Consider the following 26,026-nt stretch of genomic DNA (forward strand, 5'->3'; position numbering starts at 1 on the left):
GCGTTGGTGGTATAGTGGTGAGCATAGCTGCCTTCCAAGCAGTTGACCCGGGTTCGATTCCCGGCCAATGCAGTGGCGAATGTTTTCAAATGCTGTCATGAGCCTTGGATTGTGACTAGCAAAGCAAAGCCTTTTGAAAGAGCTAAAGCACTGAAAAACGGAATTGAGGGAGAATCTTACAGGGGATTCTGAGCGGTGTCTGCATACACGCAGTCCGATACGGGTGCTGAAAGCTTGAGCTACTCTCAATGTCGTGCTGGCTTTCCCCGGAGTAAATCTGTTACATTGAAAGAATGCTTCTCGCAGGTTCAAAAAGGGACCCTTGTTAATTGGAGAAATCAATGATTTCGAATGAATTCTGTATGCGTTAAAAGACAGCTATACACAGAAAACATGCAGGACACTGCTCATGATGTTTCCCGAGCCGAAACACAGTGCGTTTTTTCAAGCCATCTGACAAAGCCCGCCCACTGAAAACTGCAGCAGATCGTGTAAAGACGTTCAACTTTGTAACTACTGCACGCACAGGAAGCAGAATAAATTCCTCTTTTCAAACTGTCAAAGGTTTGCTTTACGAACGCCGCAGGACATCGCACAATCTCTTTTGAACAGGGACAAACGATTTCTTATGGGGCGCAGTAAGTACTGTTACTGTCACTGCTCGATACCGACGTTGGCCTACTATACCATGTTCAGCCACTGCTAGAAAATGTACGGCTCTAGCACCGGAGCAAACAACAGGAGGGCCGATGTCGAACAGGCACACGTGTCAGACATGGAGAGCGATGAGAATGGGATTCGAACCCATGCCTGCAGAGCACAATGGATTAGTAGTCCATCACCTTAACCACTCAGCCACCTTGTCGACGAAACTGGGCTGTCCGGACATGGGTTGGCGCGCTCCAGATGATCTTTTTCTTTTTTTCCCCACATACTCGAGGGTCATTTTCCTGTTCCACATGTGATTTCAACATTTTCCTTGGGAGATGTCAAGCCAGCAAGCCACTGCTGTGGTTCAGTGGCCAGTGTGGAGTTCAGTGGCCCTGTTTACACAGAAAGCACATTGAGCTCCTTGGACATGAAAAGTTCCAGATAAAAGCCATTTGTCATCCTTTCTCTTGGTGTCGATGTTGCTATTGTATGTAAAGGTGGCAACTTGCTCAGCGAGCAGGCGGAGCACACACCGAATGCAGATGTGTCTGAGTGGTGTGTCCAAGTGGCTGCAAAAGGACAACACTCCTGGGGCCCCGTGGCTTAGTTGGTTAAAGCGCCTGTCTAGTAAACAGGAGATCCCCGCCTACGGCTAGACTTAATTAAATGCAAGTATTCATTTCCTGTCTTTAACGCGACTTGTTTTTCTTAAAATGGATGCAACTTGCAAAACATGAAATACAAGCCTTGCTAATCAGCGCTAGCAGCTGGCAAAAAAAAGGAGTCAGCTATTTTTTTTTCTTTAACCTTAACCCTGCTAACGGAGAAGAGTTAAACGACCGAGTCTATGCAGCTTAAACGGTGCGCAAGTCGGGTTCTTAGCTGAAAGGGTGGTAAATCACGCTCACCCCAGTCCTTAATCTTTTAAAGAGGATACAAAATTGAACCTAGTCGCCACATCACATACATCCTGTTAAATGATAAAAAGGTAACATCTATCCTCGCTCCAGAGTAAATCTCACGTTGAGGGCATCTTTTTTTTCACTTTACCGTGAGTCGGGCTCGGCTGCACAGAGGAGAGAGCAGAGCAATGAGGTCACAGGGACAGGGGAGTCACACGCTGGCGGTTTGAATACGCGGAAGATCACTGAGGGATCCACAGTATGTGGACCCTCCGTTCGCCATCAGTCCACACTCCGGACTCTGAATCCTGCCATCCGATTTAAGATCTCGGCGGAACCTGTGGCGCAGTTCCTTCTTAAAACGTAATCTGGTGAGCATTTCTAGAATCGCACTTGTATAGATGCAGCCTTTAATGTGTTGCTAGGTTAAAATTGATGACTTCTTGTATTTCAGTAGGCAACTGCCCTCTTGATTTTGGATTTAATTTCTTTATTACAGGGGCGCTTTTATGAAGACAGAGTCATGTTCAGGTACTTTGCTTGATGGAGGAAGCTCATTTCGGACTCTGTGATCTGCTCACCTGGAAAGGTCTGCTGTACTACTACAAGAGAGAAGTAGGGTCTGGAAGAAGGGACAATTTTATGATGCTTTGGAAGATAGTTTTTTTTTTCTTATACTGAAAATGAAAAGTAGTTGTTTCTATATGGACTCAGTCTTTGGAATTTGTATATTTATACATTTCAGTGAACCCTCAGCCATTCCTTCTGTATTGTAATTCAATTTCTCTTTTAAAATTCCTTCCCCACTTCTTGGACCTGCAGTTGCTGAACTCCACAATGGCTTCTATTGGAAAGTCTGTGACTGAGACCATTATTTATTTAGGAGCAATGAGCAATTCTTATATAAATGCAATAAAATCATTATGCTCAAACTATGAGAGAGAATTTTAAGGATAATTTAAGAAATCAGTCTTAGCTTGTTTCTATACACAGATGGTATTATTTATTTTCAAAGGAAACCCGCGAGGATTCCCCTGGTGTGCAAGATGTGCCTGAATACTTTTGATCAGCTTCCTGCTCACTTCAAGAGGGCGTGTATGAAGCACGCCACGGCAGAAGAGATCAGGTGGCCTCTCAACAGGCGAGGGAGGACATGATGAATCACCTGAAGAACGGGGTCATCATGGATTACCACAGAATAGAGATCAAAGGACACTTTGTGGGCTTGAAATACAAAGAAAATCATGTTCTATGGGACAAGATAAATACAAAACTTAAGCTTTTATTTTAATTAGATTTATTTATAAAGCATAAGCAATCATTTATTACATTAATATATGTGAAAATAACATTTTAGCATCATACGTTTAGTATATTTAGTCCCTAATGCTGAAAGAAATGATCATAGAACATGACATCTAACCTTACCTGCTGTGTTTTTAATCCCTATTGCTCAATGCACGGTGAAAGCATTGCATACATATGTCTGACAATGAGGAATGGGCCCCTGAGACAGTCATTTGCCTGTTTCACAAATGATCGTATTTTACTAGAGATTCTGTTTGGGATTCAGATGTGCATTCGGACAGCAATCCCTTTCAAGAAATGATACGTTCTGGATGAGGTCAAAGGTGCTGGAACACTGTATCTAGGATGTGTTTGCAGAGACTGTGTGTCTCCTGCTTCAACGCAGTGAGAAATAGATGTGCTCCTGTAATTCATTGGTACATGCCCAGGGCAGTAAGCAGTCTGAGGATTTATTTCCAGACGGCATAGAGCAGTGAAGCAGTGAAGTAGTGCAACACACTGGATCATTATATTATTAGAATCTATTCTACTTAAATTATTACATTATACACAATTTGAGTTCATTTTAAAAAGTAAAAGGTAATGAAAGGAATGCATTTTCGTAAGAAAGATAATACCGATATGCATGTGATAATCTTCCTTATATCATGTAGTGCGTCATTTGGACACTTTGTGGGATTGAAATACAAAGAAAATCATGTTCTATGGTACAAGATAAATACAAAACTTAAGCTTTTATTTTAATTAGATTTGTTTATAAAGCATAAGCAATCATTTATTATATTAATATATGTGTGTAGCGGCGAGGCTTATTAATAAGGCAGAATTAAGTGTTCTGAGCCTTCCCAAATGAGGCCCCATTTCTCTGTTCATCTCTGTGGTGCAGCCACAGAGAGACTATTCATGCAGGGTGATTTAAGGTCCTAGGACAGCTCCCAAAGGGGGATGCACTTAGCTAAGCCTGGCTATCATGATCAATGGTCATCCATTGGCGCCTATCTGTCTAGGGAGTGCCAGTTGGACATCTGGACTGCATTACTAAGTGTCAGGACTAAGTGACTCATATCTCACCTTGATCAATCAATCAGGGACTGGTAGGGCCGAGTAACCCACGTGGGACTCTGATGCCCATGGAACTTTCAGCCAATCAATGAGCTGAAGTTCCTCCAGGTAAAAACAGGCAACACAGAGAGCCTGTGAGATTCAGTAAGATTCAGAAGGGAGGATTCAGAGGATTCTGTGGACAATTCTAAAGGGAATTCAAAGGAGAATTCCAGGGCAGGGCGGCCCAGGAGCAGAAGGCTCCCAAGGGCAGGACATTCTCGCAGCGCGCCTCCTGACCATCCTGAGATTCAGCCCGGACAACCACGGAACGGCCAGTGTGTCCGAGTGCCAGAACTTTCCTTTGTTCTAAGAGTCTAGAGCGGAGGTTGCCAGAGAATAACCAGAGGATCCACCCGAGGTTAGCACCAGCAGCAGGCCTCGTGAACAGGTCGGAACTGTGGACAGCTGAATCACTATTCAGAACTAGCTCTTCATCAGAAACGAACCGGTCCTCTTCCTGACTTGCTGGGACCCACAGTCATCTTTTCTCCTGTGCACAAACTTTGCTAGTTAAAGCCCACAGTGAGCATCAGCAGCGCAGCGTCGCAAGCCGCACAGCACAGCCTGGCACGGAGCCAGAGAGCGCGGATTGGACAGCAACAGCCTGCAACTGTTTCTTTGTGCCCGCAGGAAGATCTGAATCCCCAAAGATTGGATGAGTATTCAACTTCAATGCATTACAGCTCGAGAATTCAATTGTTATCCCAACCAGTTGATATCAATTTAATTCCTAAGAGTTATGTACTTGTTTGAGTATCTAATGTAGAAGTTATAACCAAGTTCATTAACGAAACGGTCTTAATGAATGATATACTGAACGTATGTCCTCTTGATATGTGTAACACTTCGTAACTGACTGAATATATATCTTTTGTATTCTGATAACCCTCTCGATAAGATCTGTTAGGTTTACATGCATATTTTATGTATTAATAAATGTATCCTCGTGTATTAGTACCTGTGTGTGCGCGTTGTTTGAGTTATGTCACATGGTTGGATTCTAAAGCCATCAAAAGAATCAACTTTGTGATTTACTGCTACAATTAATAATTGTCTCAGTAAATGCCCAAACCCTACAGAACTGGTGCCTTCAGAGAGCCACTACATTTAATTTTGCTATGGCAACATTACATATTTGGCGTCCCTGAGCCGGTTTTCTTACATGTGAAAATAACATTTTAGCATCATATTATTACATACAGGTCTCTAGCTTCAACACAGTGATATATATATATACTCGGTGATTTATTGGTACATGCCCAGGTCAATAATCAGAATGAGGATTTATTTCCAGACGGGCTACAGGTAGTGTTGTGAAATACTTCAACACACTGGATCGCAGATTTAGACCCCCTGCACTCTTACTCCTTAAAAACCAAAGAAATGAAGATATGTAGCAATCACATTGCAACAGGGCTGACAGTGACTTAATGCTTATACTAGTGGACTTCTGGTACCTTTAGGGTACGGTGTTCCCTGAAGGGCTCTCAAACCCCGCATTTCAGATGCCTAGCTGTTTCGCTGATGTGTTGCACCTCAGAATCACTTTTAAACCTTACCTCTGGTATCTTTAATCCCTATTGCTCAACGCATGGTGAAAGTATTGCATAAATGTGTCTGAAAATGAGCAATGGGCACCTGAGAGACTCATTTGCCTGTTTCACAAATGATCATATTTGACTAGAGATTCTGTTTGGGATTCAGTTGTGCATTCTGACAGCAATCGCTTTCAAAAAACGATACATTCTGGATGAGGTCAAGGTGCAGGAACACTGTATTTAGGATGTGTTTGCACTTATTCTGTCTCTAGCTTCAACACAGCGATATATGTATATGCTCACTGATTTTTCGGTACATGCCCAGGGCTATAATCATTATGAGGATTTATTTCCTGATGTGCTAGGGGTAGTGTTGTGAAATACTTCAACACACTGGATCGCAGGTTTAAACCGCCTGCACTCTTACTCCTTAAAAACCAACAAATGCAGATATGTAGCAATCATATTGTAGCTGACACTCATTTGCCTGTTTCACAAATGATCATATTTTACTAGAGATTCTGTTTGGGATCCGGATGTGCATTCTGACAGCATCTCCTTATCGCGGCTTTGCCCTTCTTGCCTCTTTGGACAATATCTCCATCTTGTGGTCGTTATTGGTAATGTCTAGACAACATCTCCATCTTGTGGTCGTTGTTGGTAATGTCTTCTTATGCCCTTATTTATTTTAATTCTCTATTAGTTGATTCTAGAATCTCTACAATGGAGATGAAAACATCAGTTTTATAGCAGACAATATGACATTATTTATAGTCCAATTAGAAACTTATTACCCTGTTTTTAACATAATAACAAATTAAAATTGATTAAAACTAAGTTTGGAACACCAGGGAACATAACAAATGATTTTTAGGAAAACCATGAGGTTCTCTGTGTCCAATGCCTGCAAGGGGAGAAAGCTAGAATCCTTTGATTTTTTCAAAATTTGAAAATAAACATCATATAACAACAGCTTTCATTCCTAGGAGTGAAAAATAACCATTTTTGAAGACATAGTAGTTTCTAAAACACTACAATAAAGTTAAAAACATCAGTTTTATATTACATTATTTTTAGTGAAATTAGTCATTTATTGCACTATTTTTAATAAAATCTCTAATTAAAAGTGATTAAAATTAAGTTTGGAACAACAAGGAACACACAAAAAAAAGATTTTTAGGAAAACCACGAGGTCCTCTGTGCCCGATGCCTGCAAGGGGAGAAAGCTAGAATCCTAAAAAAAGGTAATCAATTCGGATTAGTTTCCTTAGAGCTGGTTCAGAGTTTGCTCAAGAGTTTACCTTTCACAGATGCGCAAAGAAGAATGTTGGGGGTGCACGCTTCAAGGCGCCTTACAGCTGTAGGGAGTGATTTGAGACGATTCGTGGCGTGTGCTCATTCCCATATACCGTACGCCCCGGGGTGCAGTGCTAGGATGACGTACAATACCGCTTGGGCACGTAACGGCGTTATATGCAAGTGCGGGACGTGAGGGTTTTGCGTTTGTTCGTTTTGTTTTGCTCTGCTTTGCTTTGTTTTGCTTTCCATCGCGTTGGTAAGAGCATAAATAAAAAGGCGATTCCTGTGTCGACCACTAATGTAAGAGCTATTTCAAGTGCGCCGTGGTGCGGCTTTTCAAATGCTTAACAGGATGATTTTGCATGCACGCGTGCTTTCATGCAGTCGTGTGTGCAACCATGTCTGCTTACGTGCAAACGGGCGTGGTTTCATGTATGCAAAAAACTTTCCTGGGCTCTTCTGAAGCACATAAAATTATTTGGAGATATACATTTGTCTTATTTTCCTCTTAGGCTCTAGAATTGATAACTTTTTTTTCATTTTTGGCATTTTTCATCATTTTCCAGAAAGTGGTTGCAAGCCCGATATCATGCGAAGAAACTTCAGGATTCCGGGATCAGTCAATGGATTTTCTTCAAAGTTGGATTTTTGCACTCTGTGGACCAAGAGATGTTGTTCTATAATGTTTTTTTTTTTTTCAAATTTAAAAATATCATTTTTTCATGGAGATTTGAATGGGATGGATTCACCCTCCTTTAGCCAGGACAGAGCTCCAGGAGCCTGGGTAGGATTCTAGCTTTCTCCCCTTGCAGGCACCTGGCACAGAAGACATCATTTTTTTCCTTAAAATCTTTTTTTTTTTGTGTTCCTTGTTGCTCCAAACTTAATTCTATTCACTTTTAATTAGAGATTATATTAAAAATAGTGCAATAAATGACTAATTTCACTAAAAATACTAAAAGTAATATAAAACGGATGTTTTTAACTTTATTGTAGTGTTTTAGAAACTAATGTCTTCAAAAATGGTTATTTTTCACTCCTAGGAATGAAAGCTGTTGTTATATGATGTTTATTTTCAAATTTTGAAAAAGCAAAGGATTCTAGCTTTCTCCCCTTGCAGGCATCGGACACAGAGAACCTCATGGTTTTCCTAAAAATCATTTTTTATGTTCCCTGGTGTTCCAAACTTAGTTTTAATCAATTTTAATTTGTTATGTTACAAACAGGGTAATAAAGTCTTAATTGGACTATAACTAATGTCATATTGTCTGCTACAAAACTGATATTTTCAGCTCTATTGTAGAGATTCTAGAATCAACTAATAAAGAATTGAAATAAAAAAAGGGCATAAGAAGACATTACCAACAACGACCACAAGATGGAGATATTGTCTAGACATTACCAACAACGACCACAAGATGGAGATATTTTCCAAAGAGGCAAGAGGGGCAAAGCTGCGATAAGGTAAAATCATTTTTTGAAAGAGATTGTTGTCAGAATGCACATCCGTATCCCAAACAGAATCTCTAGTAAAATATGATCATTTGTGAAACAGGCAAATGAGTGTCAGCTACAATATGATTGCTACATATCTGCATTTGTTGGTATTTGAGGAGTAAGAGTGCAGGTTTAAACCTGCGATCCAGTGTGTTGAAGAATTTCACAACACTACCTCTAGCACATATGGAAATAAATCCTCATAATGATTATTGCCCTGGGCATGTACCAAAAAATCAGTGAGCATATATATATATATCACTGGGTTGAAGCTAGAAACACAGAATAACTGCAAACACATCCTAAATACAGTGTTCCAGCACCTTTGACCTCATCCAGAACGTATCATTTCTTGAAAGGGATTGCTGTCCGAATGCACATCTGAATCCCAAACAGAATCTCTAGTAAAATACGATCATTTGTGAAACAGGCAAATTACTGTCTCAGGGGCCCATTTCTCATTGTCAGACACATGTATGCAATGCTTTCACTGTGCATTGAGCAATAGGGATCAAAAACACCGCAGGTAAGGTTAGAAGTCATGTTCTATGATCATTTCTTTCAGCATTAGGGACTAAATATACTAAACGTATGATGCTAAAATGTTATTTTTACACATATTAATGTAATAAATGATTGCTTATGCTTTATAAACAAATCTAATTATAATAAAAGCTTAAGTTTTGTATTTATCTTGTACCATAGAACATGATTTTCTTTGTATTTCAAGCCCACAAAGTGTCCAAATGATGCACCTTTGACCTCATCCAGAACGTATCATTTCTTGAAAGGGATTGCTGTCCGAATGCACATCTGAATCCCAAACAGAATCTCTAGTAAAATACGATCATTTGTGAAACAGGCAAATGACTGTCTCAGGGGCCCATTTCTCATTGTCAGACACATGTATGCAATGCTTTCACTGTGCATTGAGCAATAGGGATCAAAAACAGAATGGAAACCAACGAGGATGGGATTTGAACCCATGCGTGCAAAGCACAATGGATTAGCAATCCATCGCCTTAACCACTCGGCCACCTCGTTAACAAAACTGGGCTGTCCCAACTGGGTTGGTGCGCTCCAGATGATCTTTTTCTTTTTTTTCCCTCGTACTCGAGGGTCATTTTCCTGTTCCACATGCGATTTCAACATTTTCCTTGGGAGATGTCAAGCCAGCAAGCCACTGCTGTGGTTCAGTGGCCAGCGTGGAGTTCAGTGGCCCTGTTGTACACAGAAAGCACATTGAGCTCCTTGGACATGAAAAGTTCCAGATAAAAGCCATTTGTCATCCTTTCTCTTGGTGTCGATGTTGCTATTGTATGTAAAGGTGGCAACTTGCTCAGCGAGCAGGCGGAGCACACACCGAATGCAGATGTGTCTGAGTGGTGTGTCCAAGTGGCTGCAAAAGGACAGCACTCCCGGGGCGCTGTGGCTTAGTTGGTTAAAGCGCCTGCCTAGTAAACAGGAGGCCCTGGGTCTGAATCCCAGTGGATAACCGCCTACGGCTAGACTTAATTAAATGCAAGTATTCATTTCCTGTCTTTAACACGACTTGTTTTTCTTAAAATGGATGCAACTTGCAAAACATGAAATACAAACCTTGCTAATCAGCGCTAGCAGCTGGCAAAAAAAAAAGAAGTCAGCAATGTTTTTTTTCTTTAACCTTAACCCTGCTAATGGAGAAGAGTTAAACGACCGAGTCTATGCAGCTTAAACGGTGTGCACGTCGGGTTCTTAGCTGAAAGGGTGGTAAATCACGCTCACCCCAGTCCTTAATCTTTTAAAGAGGATACAAAATTGAACCTAGTCGCCACATCACATACATCCTGTTCAATGATAAAAAGGTAACATCTATCCTCGCTCCAGAGTAAATCTCACGTTGAGGGCATATTTTTTTTCACTTTACCGTGAATCGGGCTCGGCTGCACAGAGGAGAGAGCAGAGCAATGAGGTCACGGGGACAGGGGAGTCACACGCTGGCTGTTTGAACACGCGGAAGATCACTGAGGGATCCACAGTATATGGACCCTCCGTGCGCAATCAGTCCGCACTCCGGACTCTGAATCCTGCCATCCGAGTTAAGATCTCGGCAGAACCTGAAGCGCAGTTCCTTCTTAAAACGTAATCTGGTGAGCATTTCTAGAATCGTACTTGTATAGATGCAGCCTTTAATGTGTTGCTAGGTTAAAATTGATGACTTCTTGTATTTCAGTAGGCAACTGCCCTCTTGATTTTGGATTTAATTTCTTTATTACAGGGGCGCTTTTATGAAGCCAAGGGACCAGGGAGCTGCCCCAGTACTGGGATGGCCAGTTCGAAATCATAGAAACTATTGTCAATTCCAGTCCCATGTCAGTGCGAGCAGGGATTTTGACATCTTGTTTTGCTATGTTCTGCACCAACAGGCAGGTGGCTCAGCCATTCCGTTCCAGTCTGGGGGTACAACAGACTGCTAGGTTCAGTCTGATAAACTGAGCTGATGGTTGGAAGAAAACCATCTCAGCGTCCATTCTCTGTCCCTTCTTTAGGACAAGGCGTACCGGAAACCCTGCTGTTGACGCAGGAACGATCAGGTCCGATTCGTTTACTACCTGGCAGGCCTGAGGAATCGTCTGACCTGACCGAATGTTCTCGGGGTCACCGCTTAGAGAGTGGGCATCTGGGTCCACCCGTTTCCACAGCACACTGTTTACTGTGTCCAGCTGGGCGCCCAGTCGAACCAATAGGTCTGCACCAATGCAGACCGAATGGGTCAGCTGAGGTGCTACCTGGAAGTAGTGAGCAAACTTCCTTTTTCTGATGGAGATGGAAGCTACACAGCTTCCTTTGCTCCAAATGGACCTATGAGGTGGGGGTGCCCACCACAGAACCTGTGACTGCGTCACCAGGGTCACCTGACAGCTTCGCGACAGGTCCTCGAACAGACCTTCACTGATTATGGACTTCTCAGAGCTGAGGCTAAGAATTACATCATCAACCTGCACTTCTGCCACCTGGACCCCCTCCCACCACCATGGGGTGGTAGTCCTGGACCCCCTGAGGTACCAGGGTGCACAGAAAGGACTCCCATTCATTACCGGACAGGGAGATCCACTCTTCTTCAGGGATGAAAAGGGGGTGTGCTTTACCTGGCGGGTCAAGCAGCTGCTCGGAGCACTGCTCCTGTAGTTGGGAGACCGTGGGAGTGCTGGCCTGGGCAGGACTTCCCTGTAGTTTTGGAAAGCAAGAAGAGACATTTATTCTCGTCCAGAGGAACCAGGAGGAACCTCCAACTCAGCTATAGTGTTCAGTGGGCACTGTGTGATCACAGCATAACCACTGAATCCCCCTTTTTGCTGTGCAACAGGCTTAGGGTTTTTGACCTGAGCCCACAATTTTCCACGCTGGCAGTCCACCAGAGGCTCCAGCCTGTCAAGCAGGTCTTGGCCAATGAGTAGTGGCTCTGTTTTTAACCTAGAGATGTAAACAGGATGCACCACGTTCATTGGCCCGAACCTAAGTGCCACCCACACTCGGTGTGTGATCCTGGCATGATCCTGGGTATAGCTGGAAATATCTATCTTACACGGTTCTACCTTAAGTCTGATGCCTTTTCCTTTCGCTACTCGTTTGAGCTCGCTGAGTAGATCGGCTGACATCAAACTAATTTCAGCCCCAGTGTCAATCAGTGCTTCTCTATCTAAGACGTTTTCAAGAGAAACCTTGATATAAATACGCCTTGCTTTGCCTTTCTGGCTGAGATTCCCTAAGAATTGTAGGAAGCCTGCCTTTTCTTTGACTTCAGTGGCGGGGTCAGCGCCCAACTCAGAGTCAAAGCCTTCTTCCAGGCAGGAACCCTCCCACCCAATCAGATAGACTGAGGGAGGGGCTTGGGACGGATCCCCGCCTCCTCCAGTGAGAAGGGGCGTGGTCCCCCTAAGCTCATTCACACTTCTGGCATTCGCTGCGGAAGGTTTACCCTGTCCTGATCTCTCAGGCAGGGCTTGTTCAAGCCTGGCCAGGCGGGCTGCAGTCGACTCCCTTCGTCCAGTCTTATGATAGACTCTGCCTGAGCCCTTGCCTTCCCCGTAGCGCTCACGGCGGCTCTGACGCTTAGTGCGGTCCTGCCTGCCTATTTTGCGCCGGGGCTTAGCGGGGCTTACCTTCGGCAATAGGATTTATACTCTCCAAGATGATATTTGCACTTTCTGGAGAGGCGATTTTCTCCACTTCAGTAGCCCGATTTCGTCGATTGCGTGGAGAGGGCTGTAGAATGTGGCGCCGTCTTTCCTGCTCCGTCCATGACAGGCGTGCTGGTCTCTGGAGAGAGAGCACGGTCCATCAGCGCACCCCAATAAAGGCACTGGAAGCAGCTGAATCGCATTGGTGAAGCTCAGCGCTGGGCCGCTGGGCACATCTGACCACAGTTTCCGTAGTGTAGTGGTTATCACGTTTGCCTCACACGCGAAAGATCCCCGGATCGAAACCGGGAGGAAACAGACCAGACTTCTTCTGTCGCCACGCACAAAAGGGGATTGGGGATTCGCCTAGTGCTGTGATCGAACAGACCCACTCACCTCTTAGTGTGGCGGGATCTGCACAGTGCATGTCGCAGCGCATCCTGCTTTCACTTCAATGCGCGTCCTGATGTACCCCGGTCTCCCGCGTGACAGGTGGGGACAGGTGACAGGTCCACGTGACAGGTCCTATACTAACGAGGAAGACATCGCTCTCTCCGACCCCCGGCATCGTGTCCCGACCCACCGTGCTGGAAGCCGACTCGTGCTGTGATTCCTTTACGGAGCAGAAATGACAACCGAGGAGCCGAGAGATCATTTCAGCATTTCGCGTCTGAACGGAAAACACAAACGACCAACTCGGAATGATTTGCCTTTGACGCTTATCAAAGCGTTCTTTGTGCATCGAACAGACCCACTCACCTCTTAGTGTGGCGGGATCTGCACAGTGCATGTCGCAGCGCTCCCTGCTTTCACTTCAATGTGCTTCCTGATGTCGAGTCGTGTGCCGTGCGGAGGCTCTGAAAGCGAGAGCAATGAAAAGGTGCACGACGCTATGTTAGAAAACAGAGAAGTGAAAGGCAGTCCTTTCTCTAAGGAGGTAAAAGAAAAGCTACTCCCCGTCGGGGAATCGAACCCCGGTCTCCCGCGTGACAGGCGGGGATACTTGCCACTATACTAACGAGGAAGACATCACACGCTCCGACCCCCGGCATCGTGTCCCGACCCAGCGTGCTGGAAGGCGACGCGTGCTGTGATTCCTTTACGGAGCAGAAATGACAACCGAGGAGCCGAGAGATCATTTCAGCATTTCGCGTCTGAACGGAAAACACAAACGACCAACTCGGAATGACTTGCTTTGGACGCTTTTCAAAGCGTTCTTTGTGCACGACAACTGCGCCGCCTAGCAGATACAAATGGGTTGTACAACTTTGAAGTAGCAAATGGAAGAGGGCTAAGCCTCCTCTCTTTTAGCCCAGGTTCGATCTGTCTCCCAGAATCACCAGGGCGCACGCACACACACACACCCGTGCCGTTGAAGTACTCTGCTTCATTTCTAAGGGCAACTCAACATTCACTCCTACCCCGAGTGCAGAAAAGACAGCGTCTGCAGCAACAGCAGCTCAGGTCTCTGCACAGGAGCTAAGCTGCCCCCATCTCCTCTGCTCTGCGGCTCCTACGGAGTGGAGTCCTGCCTGGAGCCGTGTTTGCAGGCGGCGGCTCCCCGCACCCTGTCTGTGCGTCGTGTCCAAGAGCTCCTGGGAGGAAGAGAGAGCCCTCCGACTCGGGGGCTTTTCCACGGTCTGTGTGAGGAGGGGCGGGTGTGTCCAGCAGCTTATCGAGCGGAAGCCTGGGGCGGCGGAGAGCTGTGATCGTGCAGACCTTGAGGTGTCACCTCTTTGTCTGCTTTCCCGCCCTCCCTCCGCCCAAGCTCTGCTCCAAAGTAGCCCGGCAACCCCTCACACCTGCACGTGTCACAACCTAAGGTGTGGTCATGAGACACCCATGGGGTGTTGTTCTGTTCTTGCTAATTGTTTCCTGCCCGTCGCAGGCAGGAGTCCATGCGAGGAAGATGCGCTGGACAGAGCTCAGAGGGCGCACCTGGGTGGCTTTCCTTCTGAGTGACGTTCCTGCAACACTCTCCCGCTACTCTTGGTGCGCTCATGCCGCAACACAGGAAGGCTGGAGCAGGTGGCTGTGGGCTCTGTGCACCGCCGAAATAGCTCAGCTGGGAGAGCGTTAGACTGAAGATCTAAAGATCCCGGGTTTCGGTGTTTTGTTTCATCGCGCCCTTTGTTCCTCTCTCCAGCGCCCCCTGCCTAAACGCGTCCCTTTCTCAGCCCGAAACGCAAGCGAGACACCAGCAGCAGTCCCCGCAGGTTTCCGTGGTGTAGCGGCTATCACGTTCGCCTAACACGCGAAAGGTCCCCGGTTCGAGACCGGGCGGAAACAGCCTCGTTTTGCACGCTCCTGTACTTCACAGAGGTATTGAGCGACCGGTCATTTGTTCCCAATGTATTTCCGGTGCCTTCATGCACTCTTGTACCAAACGCACGTTCCTTCTGTATGCGGAGCCGATCATTTGCAATTGGGCTGTGCCGACAGATCAGGACGAGCTCTGTCGGCTCAATAGCAGCGCAGGACCTGCAAGAACAACAGAAAGATTAGCATCCAGCGGGGGCTTCTTAGTGAGCCCAAGATCTCATCAAGAATCGGCTCCAGCAACAGGGCTGGGCGCATTGTTCCATTCTCCGACCACTCTCGGTGTAAACAAGTCCCTCCTGGTCTCTGCTTGAATTGCACTTTCCTGCGTTTGCTTTGGTGTAACTGGCTTCCCCTGCATGGGCGAATGTGAAGAAGATCCTTAGTAAGTCATTGAAGAAACCCGAGAAGAGGTCGGAGTGGTCTCTGTCGTTCATCAACGATCCAGTCAGGCAGTACTCCTCTGTAAAGCGCCGTTCGTTCACATCAATTGGCTTTTTTTTGCCTTCATTCGTGCAAGTAGTAAAAGCAGACGCCCCTATTCTGCCGTGACCCGGATTCGAACCGGGGTTGTTGCGGCCACAACACAAAGTACTGACCACTATACGATCACGGCGAGTTACCGATACACACGTGGCAGGGCGGAAAAGGCTGTGCTCTCTTCGTGTGACATAATTCGGGAAAGTCCTGACGTTGCATTTCAACTGAGCCCCAGTATACATCGACCCTTCGACACTCTGAGTGACAGCTCTCTTGCGTGTTTTCTCATATTTATGTAGTTTGCTTGCATGATGCCCGGAACAGCAGGGTTGTGCACTCCCATATGGTCTAGCGGTTAGGATTCCTGGTTTTCACCCAGGCGGCCCGGGTTCGACTCCCGGTATGGGAACGTGTCAATCTTGCCTCCTGCTTTCCAAAAGATCAGCACTGTGTACGAAGGAGCCGCATTAAAACTACTCAACGTGCGAGAAGAGGGGGCGCTTGTTTCCAGCCGAAACTTCTCGCGTGTGAGACGAGCTGACCATCGCTGCAGTAGGTGGGAGGGTCACTCTGGTAGACAGGGCTGACCTTCGGCAATAGGATTTATACTCTCCAAGATGATATTTGCACTTTCTGGAGAGGCGATTTTCTCCACTTCAGTAGCCCGATTTCGTCGATTGCGTGGAGAGGGCTGTAGAATGTGGCGCCGTCTTTCCTGCTCCGTCCATGACAGGCGTGCTGGTCTCTGGAGAGAGAGCATGGTCCATCAGCGCATCCCAATAAAGGCACTGGAAGCAGCTGAATCGCATTGGTGAAGCTCAGCGCTGGGCCGCTGGGCACATCTGACCACAGTTTCCGTAGTGTAGTGGTTATCACGTTTGCCTCACACGCGAAAGATCCCCGGATCGAAACCGGGAGGAAACAGACCAGACTTCTTCTGTCGCCACGCACAAAAGGGGATTGGGGATTCGCCTAGTGCTGTGATCGAACAGACCCACTCACCTCTTAGTGTGGCGGGATCTGCACAGTGCATGTCGCAGCGCATCCTGCTTTCACTTCAATGCGCGTCCTGATGTACCCCGGTCTCCCGCGTGACAGGTGGGGACAGGTGACAGGTCCACGTGACAGGTCCTATACTAACGAGGAAGACATCGCTCTCTCCGACCCCCGGCATCGTGTCCCGACCCACCGTGCTGGAAGCCGACTCGTGCTGTGATTCCTTTACGGAGCAGAAATGACAACCGAGGAGCCGAGAGATCATTTCAGCATTTCGCGTCTGAACGGAAAACACAAACGACCAACTCGGAATGATTTGCCTTTGACGCTTATCAAAGCGTTCTTTGTGCATCGAACAGACCCACTCACCTCTTAGTGTGGCGGGATCTGCACAGTGCATGTCGCAGCGCTCCCTGCTTTCACTTCAATGTGCTTCCTGATGTTGAGTCGTGTGCCGTGCGGAGGCTCTGAAAGCGAGAGCAATGAAAAGGTGCACGACACTGTGAAATAAACATTAATAAACGCATATATAACGTCGAAAACACATCTAACACTAGGAGTATACAGCACTCTGCACAGTGTACGAAGTAAATTATTTTCGCAGTAATTAATTATATTTACTATATTTATTATACACGTGTAAATTAATTACTGCGAAAATAATTTACTTCGTACACTGTGCAGAGTGCCGTATACTCCTAGTGTTAGATGTGTTTTCGACGTTATATATGCATTTATTAATGTCGTCGATTTTACGGTTGCAATTCGACGTTGATTATACGTCGAGGCGACGTATATATACGTATAACCTTATTTTCGCCGTGAATATACGTATATTCGACGAATCAATGCCCACAGCTTGGCATACAAGGGTTTTGCGGAGGGGTCTTGCCACCTGCCTGAAAAAAAAACAGTAAAATGTTTGAGTGCCTATAGAGTTTCTATTTTTATTTTCTTGAGAAAAGTTGATACCATTTCCTGGAAACCCCGTCTCCCATCAGTGCGCGGTGCCCGGGGAAAAATCTGTAGGGGGGCGTCTGAAATTCTGAGCGGGGGTGATATTTCGGTTGAAACGGAGCTGTACGGTGCAGCTACCCAAATGAAATCTCGCAGCTATGCCATTGATTAGTGCTTCATGATAGAAGATATCGACTAGCAATCTGGTATTTGCGATGAAGTTCAGTTTCACATTTTTCGTCACTCTCACTGGAGAGTATTGCCTGGAGCGAAAAGTACCATAAGCGTTCATTTTTGCAGCTACATGGACGTTCTGAATCGTTAAGAAAAAATGTTGTAAAACCAACAGAAAGCACAGACTGCTATAACTAGTCCTAGTTATATAACGATTTTAAGTATAATGATAAACTACTGCAAGGAATCGGTCCACCTGAGCAAACAGGATCGTAATGTTGACACTCAATAACGACACTGATATGTGCAGTTCCTGGACGGATAGCCCTCCTGCCCATCAAACAGACTGAGTGACTGTTCGTGTCATTTAGTGTTGTCTGACCATTGACAAAGTACAACTATTTTTTTAGGGCGCAAATTAAGTTAGGTAAATCTTTTTGCCCAAAACTGAAAGGGCGACATTCCCCCCTCCCCCCGTGATGCCAGGCCTGTCCCCATCCTATTCCATAATGTCATTATATATAATACCATACAACAGTGACCGATCCTTACTAACTACATGCGTTAAAATTGCACATCAGCTCATAGCAGGGGGCACATAGCCGCGATGTATTTTCAATGTTATATTTCAACCATAATATCGACAACATTAATAAACGCATACGTTGAGAAAATATCGAACCCAGCATATTTTCCGCTTATATACCACAATGCATTGCTAGTATTCGTTGGTCACCATTTTGGACACGTTTTTCAAATGTAGAAGTATATCCGCAAATATCTCAGCAATCCTCTTTTGACGAGTAAGTATGAACAATAATAATACTATCTGAATACATACAGATCTTTCTTAATATTATTTTGATTAAAATAGTACGTGAATAAGCAAAAAATGGCACATAAAATAGTGTGAATGGGGAAGATGACACAAAATCGTTTTGCCGTTTCTCTATTCTTATTCTATGTTGTACTTTCAAACTTTGGGTACTCTTTAATTAGGACAGACTTTATTGCTCAACTGCTATGATGCAAGCTAAATTTTATACATTTATTTCAGTTTTGAGCTTAGTAAACCGTTCATTTTTTAGATTATACTAAAGAAGATATTAATCATCATTTATTTGGGAAGTAATATTATATAATTTTCTCCTAGCTGCGGTGCTGAAGTCCCACCCTACATCAACAGAAAAAGAAATAAAGGACCATGCAATGTGTTACTTGAAGAATGCATATGCAAGGCAGGGGGCCAGGAGATCTGGACACTGAAAATAATAGGTTTTTGGTTCTAACTGTTAGGACAATTAGACAGGGTTTGCAAATAGTGGACAAAAATCATCTTAACTACCATTACCATTGTAATATTTTTTTTTCTTGGAAATATAGAAGTTGTACATTTTAAAATGTATATTTGAATCAAAATGTGGTTTTGAGTTAGTGTGTTAATGTAATTAGTTTTGTGTTTGTCATTACTATACTGTATATTGGAACAAGTAATAGGTTTATTCCATGCTGAAAAAAAGAAGAAAGAGAACACAACGTTTCGGCCGTGGAGCCTTCTTCAGGTGCTACTCACCTATACTGTATATTGCCATGTTACCAGAATTTGTAGCTGAAGTTCAAGACTAGTTGTGTTTTTTATGATTATTGCCCATATGTTGATTGTTGATTGATTGTATACAATGTATAATTTGAAATACATGTTTCAGGTGTGAATGTGTATTTTCAGAATACATTTCTAAATCTAATCATTGGCTTGGTTTACTTGTTTCTAAACCTATAAAACCTATCTTTGATGTATAATAGACCTCTACCCATATACGTATAATAGACCTCTAATGTTATCCGTATAATAGACCTCTAACCATATACGTATAACAGACCTCTAACCATATACGTATAATAGACCTCTAAAGTTATGCGTATAATAGACCTCTAACCATATACGTATAATAGACCTCTAAAGTTATCCGGAACTCCAACCATATATGTATAATAGTCCTCTAAATTTATCCGTATAATAGAACTCCAACCATTTATGTATAATGAACGTCTAAACATAGACGTATAATTGACGTATAACTTTAGACGTATATTAGAATTTCATTCTAGACGAATTGTAGACCACATTTAGACGTCTAAGGTATGCGTTTAATAGACGTATATTATACGTCTTTTGCCCACTGGGTGGGCTCCAGATGCACATGGAAGAAATCAAGTGTTTCATCCGAGCTGTTTCAAAGACTGCCCAAGAGCTTTCCTTTCACAGAGGCGCAACGATTAATGATGGGGGTGCACCCTTCAATGCGCCTTACGACTCTAGGGAGTGATTGAGACGATTCGTAGCGTGTGCTCATTTCTCTCTATTCCCCGTGTTGCAGTGGTAGGATGACGTAAATTACTGCTTCGACACGTAACGGCATTATAATCAAGTGCAGGAGCTGAGGGCTTTAGTTTAGTTTCGTTTTCCATGGCGTTCGTAAGCGCGCAAATCAAAGGCAAGTCCTGCGTCTAACACGAACGTAAATGCTTTTGAAAGTGCAGTGTGGTGCAGCTTGTAAAATCCTTGTCCACATTTGTGGTTTGTTGATGTTTGTTCTGTCTGACAACGTTGCATTTTGACATCCGGACGGGGGGACTTTATCATTTGAACGTGAAGCCAGCCTTAAACCCTCTGAGGCGTGTCTGTCTGCCGGCACGTATCTTGTGAAAGGTATTTTTTTTTTAACGGAGAGCAACTTTAAAAAGGTTTCCGCAGCCACCTCGCAGTCCGTGTTTGATTATAGGAGGAATGCGGCGGCGGCGGCGGGCTCGCTTTTGTCGTGCTCGAGTGGTTAAGGCGATGGGCTCGAAATGCGTTGGGGCTTCCCCGCGCAGGTTCGAAACCTGCCGACTCCGGCGTCTGCCGCACGTCACCTTGTGCCTGCGAGGCAGAGGCTAAGTGCCGCTTCTCCTTTCCTGGTACTATAAGAACGCTAAATCGCTTGGCCCTGCTGCCATGGAAATAAATTCTTCAGATAACCACACATTTTGCGTTCGCACCTCTGGTGCTCTACTTATGCCTTTGAAAACCTAATGAATACAGCTGAAAGAACCGACACAATATGTAGGTGCTCGTAAAGCACGCAGTAAAGAACTGTTAACAGCAAGGGTTTCAGTGGGTTAACTGAGGAGAAGGCGTGATCGCTAATTGTTGACTTTTTATTTGGTGTTAGAAACACTCTTACTGTGCATGACGTGCAACAAATGTAGCCACAGAAATTGCATCACGCTTTCATGTATGCTATTGCAGACACCAACGTTGCCTAGATAGAAAACCGAAATAGCCGTGGGTTTGCTTGCTGGTCTGAAGGATCTCTCTTCGAATCTCTGTCATTTGTCAATGGAAGTAAAAGGCGCTGAAATCTCATACGTTCAGAATCAAACCCGCAGCTGTTGTTCGACTTTATTTCTTGACTAATTACAACTCAGTGTCGCATGAGCAGTTACGTAAACTTGTCTGGTATATTTGAACACAAATGCCGTTCTTCAATTAAAACTAACAGTACATTGTCAGGGACATTCAGTTCTATACAAACAAGAGACAGACAAGAGAATATTTCTACCGTTCATGTGGACTACGTGTTGACTTACTGATCGGAATAATTGAAAAGTTCGGGTTCATAGCCGATGCAGTGCGTGCTAATTAGAATAGCAAAGCTGAGCTCTCAGCACCGTACTGAGCCCAGGTGTTTTTCTAAAGCTTTCAGGTGCAGTTCCTTTACATGAAGGGAATCTCTTACTGGGTACTCTTACAATGCAGTAAGTAGCACAGACTACTTAGGGAGTAGCCCGATGCGTTTAAAAACAACCCGAGCCAGGCAGGAGTCGAACTTACAATCTCCTGATCCGTAGTCAGACACGTTATCCAGTGTGATACTGCAGGACTGTAACCCAGTAAGATCAGCACTGCAACTAGTAAAATATTACCCCCGGTCCATTCTTTTCCAAAAGTGAGAAACACCTGTTTTCTACATTTTGTCTGTTTTAAAACCATATCTCTTTAAACCAAACCAAGAGTCTGTCTTTTGCACTGATATTCTGATTCATTTCGATTTCAAAGAAAAAAAAAACTATCTTCCAAAGCATCATAAAATTGTCCCTTCCTCCAGACTCTACTTCTCTCTTGTAGTAGTACAGCAGACCTTTCCAGGTGAGCAGATCACAGAGTCCGAAATGAGCTTCCTCCATCAAGCAAAGTACCTGAACATGACTCTGTCATCATAAAAGCGCCCCTGTAATAAAGAAATTAAATCCGAAATCAAGAGGGCAGCACAGTGGGCAAAAGACGTATAATATTCGTCTATTAAACGCATACCTTAGACGTCTAAATGTTGTCTGCAATTTGTCTAGAATCTCTGCACAGTGTTCGAAGTAAATTATTTTCGCAGTAATAAATTTACACGTGTATAATAAATATAGTAAATATAATAAATTTATTACTGCGAAAATAATTTACTTCGAACACTGTGCAGAGTGCCGTATACTCCTAGTTGCGGCACACACGATACATACAGTAAAAAGCCTCAGGCACTGTGTTAGATGTGTTTTCGATGTTATATATGCGTTTATTCATGTCGTCGATTTTATGGTTGCAATTCGACGTTGATTATACGTCGAGGCGACGTATATATACGTATAGCCGTATTTTCGCTGTAAATATACGTATATTCGACGAATCAATGCCCACTGGGAAGGCGCATTGAAGGGTGCACCCCCATCATTAATCGTTGCGCCTCTGTGAAAGGAAAGCTCTTGAGCAGTCTTTGAAACAGCTCGGATGAAACACTTGATTGCTTCCATGTGCATCTGGAGCCCATTTCTTATTTTCACTTCACGCCGCCCAAAGCATTTCTAAAACAGGAGATTCGCATTTGGGAATGCGCCCTGCCCTACAAATAAAACAGGTCTGCGGGTCTGAAAGCTGCTCCACGGAAAACAGTTCTGTTGCGCTTTTGATCAAAGGGAGATTCGCTGTTCTTACTTTTTGATGACATAACACCCAAAGGGGCTTCTTTGGAGCTGGATTCCAACCAGCATCCTAAAGTTTCTTGGCGGTATCCTTTACAGTACTCTGTTCGGTCGACAAGGGACAGAAGGGGGCAGCTTTCCTCACACATACAGTGCAATGTACTGTAGTGTTCCCCTTCATTGAATTCGCAGTTCTGCATCAGACATCTAACTCGTTTCCTTAGCTTGGATTTAAGCCACGAAGCAGGCTTCTACTGTATAAACGTCTAGAGGAATCACAAACTATTTGAGAGGCCACCATCCCAGGGGGAACTTACAAAGTCTATCCCTAAGCACCTAGCGCAGTCTCTCAAGAGACTGTCAAAAATCGCTTTCTCCGTTTGCGTTGCAAGTAAGTGGAAACGCGGTCTCAACCCAGAGCCACTTGGCAGCAGCGGCACGTAAATACTGTTACTGTCACTGCTCGATACCGACGTTAGCCTACTATACCATGTTCAGCCACCGCTAGAAAATGTACAGCTCTAGATCTGGAGCAAACAACAGGAGGGCCAACGTCACACATGTCAGACATGGAAACCGACGAGGATGGGATTCAAACCCATGCGTGCAGAGCACAATGGATTAGCAGTCCATCGCCTTGACCACTCGGCCACTTCGTCAACAAAACTGGGTTGTCCCAACTGGGTTGGCACACTCCAGATGATCTTTTTCTTTTTTTTCCCTTGTACTCGAGGGTCATTTTCCTGTTCCACATGCGATTTCAACATTTTCCTTGGGAGATGTCAAGCCAGCAAGCCACTGCTGTAGTTCAGTGGCCAGTGTGGAGTTCAGTGGCCCTGTTGTACACAGAAAGCACATTGAGCTCCTTGCACATGAAAAGTTCCAGATAAAAGCCATTTGTCATCCTTTCTCTTGGTGTCGATGTTGCTATTGTATGTAAAGGTGGCAACTTGCTCAGCGAGCAGGCGGAGCACACACCGAATGCAGATGTGTCTGAGTGGTGTGTCCAAGTGGCTGCAAAAGGACAGCACTCCCGGGGCTGTTTCAATGTAACAGATTTACTCCAGGGAAAGGCAGCATTGAGAGTAGCTCAAGCTTTCAGCACCCGTATCGGACTGCGTGTATGCAGACACCGCTCAGAATCCCCTGTAAGATTCTCCCTCAATTCCGTTTTGCAGTGCTTTAGCTCTTTCAGAAGGCTTCGCTTTGCTAGTCACAATCCAAGGCTTGTGACAGCATTTGAAAATATTCACCACTGCGTTGGCTGGGAATCAAACCTGGGTCAACTGCATGGAAGGCAGCTATGCTCACCACTATACCACCAACGCTCAAATGAGTTGCATGGCCAGATGGACTGTTTCCTCCAGCGGTATAGTATTGCAGTGAGACAGCAAGATGCCTGCAAGACTATGTCACGCTAAACGCCACAGATTGTGTTTGTCCGTTCGTGTCAGTCGTCCTGCAGTCACGGGAAGTGGGACACAAACATGCTGCAATGCTTTCAAGACGTTAGGATTTGTTTGTGCAACATCCGAGAAGAGTACTTGTGGCTTGAATGTGAACTGTACGTGCCCGCCCCCTTTCCACTGTAGTGCATGAGTTCCTCCCGGCATGCCCTTCGTCATTGTTCTGTCATCTTGTATTTAAAGGGTTGTATTTCTGGTGCTGAAAATAAGCAACTGTTTTCTCACAACGGCCTTTGTTCCCGACGGAGCCCTTGTCTGTCATGAAATTCTTCAAAACCTCAAGCTAGAAGAAGAAGACGACAAATATGAAGCGTTACAGCAACGACATGCCATGAGACGATCGATAACAATTTCCATAGGATCCCTGCGGTTGCCTGGCAACCGTCAGCTTTGCGCAGTGGCAGTATCGTAGCCTGTGAGGTTTAGCCGAGGCGCGATTATTGCTAGTTGAAAACTTTTCCCAATACCCTGCTTCCGCCGGTTTGCAATACAATCGGCGAAAGCAATTTTTGACAGTCTCGTCAGAGACTGAGCAAGGTGTTTAAAGACAGATTTGGTCATGGTGACATCATGGTAGAAAGAAACGAGCTTGTTACGTCTCAACAGAAACGCTCTTTAGCTCTTTCAGCGTTATGCAGAGAACAGCGTCTGTCGAGATCACTTTTGAGTCAGCGCGAACCGCCGTGTGCTGTCAGTTTGATTTCATATTGCTCGTAGCGGCGCCCGGCTTTTGTCTGTCAAACGTTAGGTTGCGCTTCTTCATGCTGCATCGTCGGCATGAGTGGAGCTTTTTAAACGTCTGTACTTACTGCGCCCCATAAGAAATCGTTTGTCCCCGTTCAAAAGAGATTGTGCGATGTCCTGCAGCGTTCGCAAAGCAAACCTTTGACAGTTTGAAAAGAGGAATTTATTCTGCTTCCTGTGCGTGCAGTAGTTACAAAGTTGAACGCCTTTACACGATCTGCTGCAGTTTTCAGTGGGCGGGCGTTGTCAAATGGCTTGGAAAAACGCACTGTGTTTCGGCTCGGGAAACATCGTGAGCAGTGTCCTGCATGTTTTCTGTGTATAGCTGTCTTTTAACGCATACAGAATTCATTCGAAATCATTGATTTCTCCAATTAACAAGGGTCCCTTTTTGAACCTGCGAGAAGCATTCTTTCAATGTAACAGATTTACTCCGGGGAAAGGCAGCATGACATTGAGAGTAGCTCAAGCTTTCAGCACCCGTATCAGACTGCGTGTATGCAGACACCGCTCAGAATCCCCTGTAAGAGTTTGAGCAATCCAGCACTGAGCGTAAAAAGATGAGTCAAAGTAACGTCTAATCGGATTAGTTTCCTTAGAGCTGGTTCAGGGTTTGCTCAAGAGTTTACCTTTCACAGATGCACAAAGAAGAATGTTGGGGGTGCACGCTTCAAGGCGCCTTACAGCTGTAGGGAGTGTTTCGAGATGATTCGCGGCGTGTGCTCGTTCCCTTATACCGTACGCCCCGGGGTGCAGTGCTAGGATGATGTACAATACCGCTTGGGCACGTAACGGCGTTATATGCAAGTGCGGGACGTGAGGGTTTTCGTTTGTTCGTTTTGTTTTGCTCTGCTTTGCTTTGTTTTGCTTTCCATCGCGTTGGTAAGAGCGTAAATAAAAAGGCGATTCCTGCGTCTACCTCTAATGTAAGAGCTATTTCAAGTGCGGCGTGGTGCGGCTTTTGAAATGCTTGTGGGCATTTCTCTGTTGTTGATTCTTTTTGTGTGTGTAACAAAGTGGCATTTTCATGTCCGGACGGGGAGACTTTATCATTCCGACATGAAGCCACCCTTAAGTCCTCTGAGGCGTGTCTGTCTGCAAGGCTTGTATTTTGGAAATGTTTTTTTGAAACGGAGAACGACTTTGAAATAGGCTTCCGCCGGCGCCTCGCGATCCAGGTAAGAATGTAGCAAGAACGCAACGGCGGTGGGGCTTGCTGTAGTCGTGGCCGAGTGGTTAAAGCGATGGACTAGAAATCCATCCGCGAAATACCTCACCCATTTTGAATGGCTGCATCTGTACGTTCAGAATCAAACCCGCAGCTGTTGTTCGACTTTATTTCTTGACTAATTACAACTGAGTGTCGCACGAGCAGTTACGTAAACTTGTCTGGTATATTTGAACACAAATGCCGTTCTTCAATT

General features: G+C 44.9%; 8 non-coding genes across 8 annotated transcripts; 4 read left to right on the top strand and 4 right to left on the bottom strand.

The window, feature by feature from the left end:
• Positions 1-72, top strand: trnag-ucc (transfer RNA glycine (anticodon UCC)). Its single transcript has one exon. It is a non-coding gene; the product is annotated as a tRNA-Gly (tRNA).
• A 711-nt stretch (positions 73-783) lies between these two features.
• trnas-acu (transfer RNA serine (anticodon ACU)) lies at positions 784-865 on the bottom strand. Its single transcript has one exon. It is a non-coding gene; the product is annotated as a tRNA-Ser (tRNA).
• Positions 866-9,261: 8,396 nt separating this feature from the next.
• Positions 9,262-9,343, bottom strand: trnas-gcu (transfer RNA serine (anticodon GCU)). The gene has a single exon. It is a non-coding gene; the product is annotated as a tRNA-Ser (tRNA).
• A 4,068-nt stretch (positions 9,344-13,411) lies between these two features.
• Positions 13,412-13,483, bottom strand: trnad-guc (transfer RNA aspartic acid (anticodon GUC)). The gene has a single exon. It is a non-coding gene; the product is annotated as a tRNA-Asp (tRNA).
• A 1,192-nt stretch (positions 13,484-14,675) lies between these two features.
• Positions 14,676-14,748, top strand: trnav-aac (transfer RNA valine (anticodon AAC)). Its single transcript has one exon. It is a non-coding gene; the product is annotated as a tRNA-Val (tRNA).
• Positions 14,749-15,322: 574 nt separating this feature from the next.
• Positions 15,323-15,394, bottom strand: trnah-gug (transfer RNA histidin (anticodon GUG)). Its single transcript has one exon. It is a non-coding gene; the product is annotated as a tRNA-His (tRNA).
• A 201-nt stretch (positions 15,395-15,595) lies between these two features.
• Positions 15,596-15,667, top strand: trnae-uuc (transfer RNA glutamic acid (anticodon UUC)). The gene has a single exon. It is a non-coding gene; the product is annotated as a tRNA-Glu (tRNA).
• Positions 15,668-24,244: 8,577 nt separating this feature from the next.
• Positions 24,245-24,386, top strand: LOC138225867 (U4 spliceosomal RNA). The gene has a single exon (XR_011184277.1). It is a non-coding gene; the product is annotated as a U4 spliceosomal RNA (small nuclear RNA).
• Positions 24,387-26,026: the final 1,640 nt, after the last annotated feature.

The sequence above is a fragment of the Lepisosteus oculatus genome, unplaced genomic scaffold (genome assembly GCF_040954835.1).
Source record: "Lepisosteus oculatus isolate fLepOcu1 unplaced genomic scaffold, fLepOcu1.hap2 HAP2_SCAFFOLD_106, whole genome shotgun sequence".
NCBI lineage: Eukaryota > Metazoa > Chordata > Actinopteri > Semionotiformes > Lepisosteidae > Lepisosteus > Lepisosteus oculatus.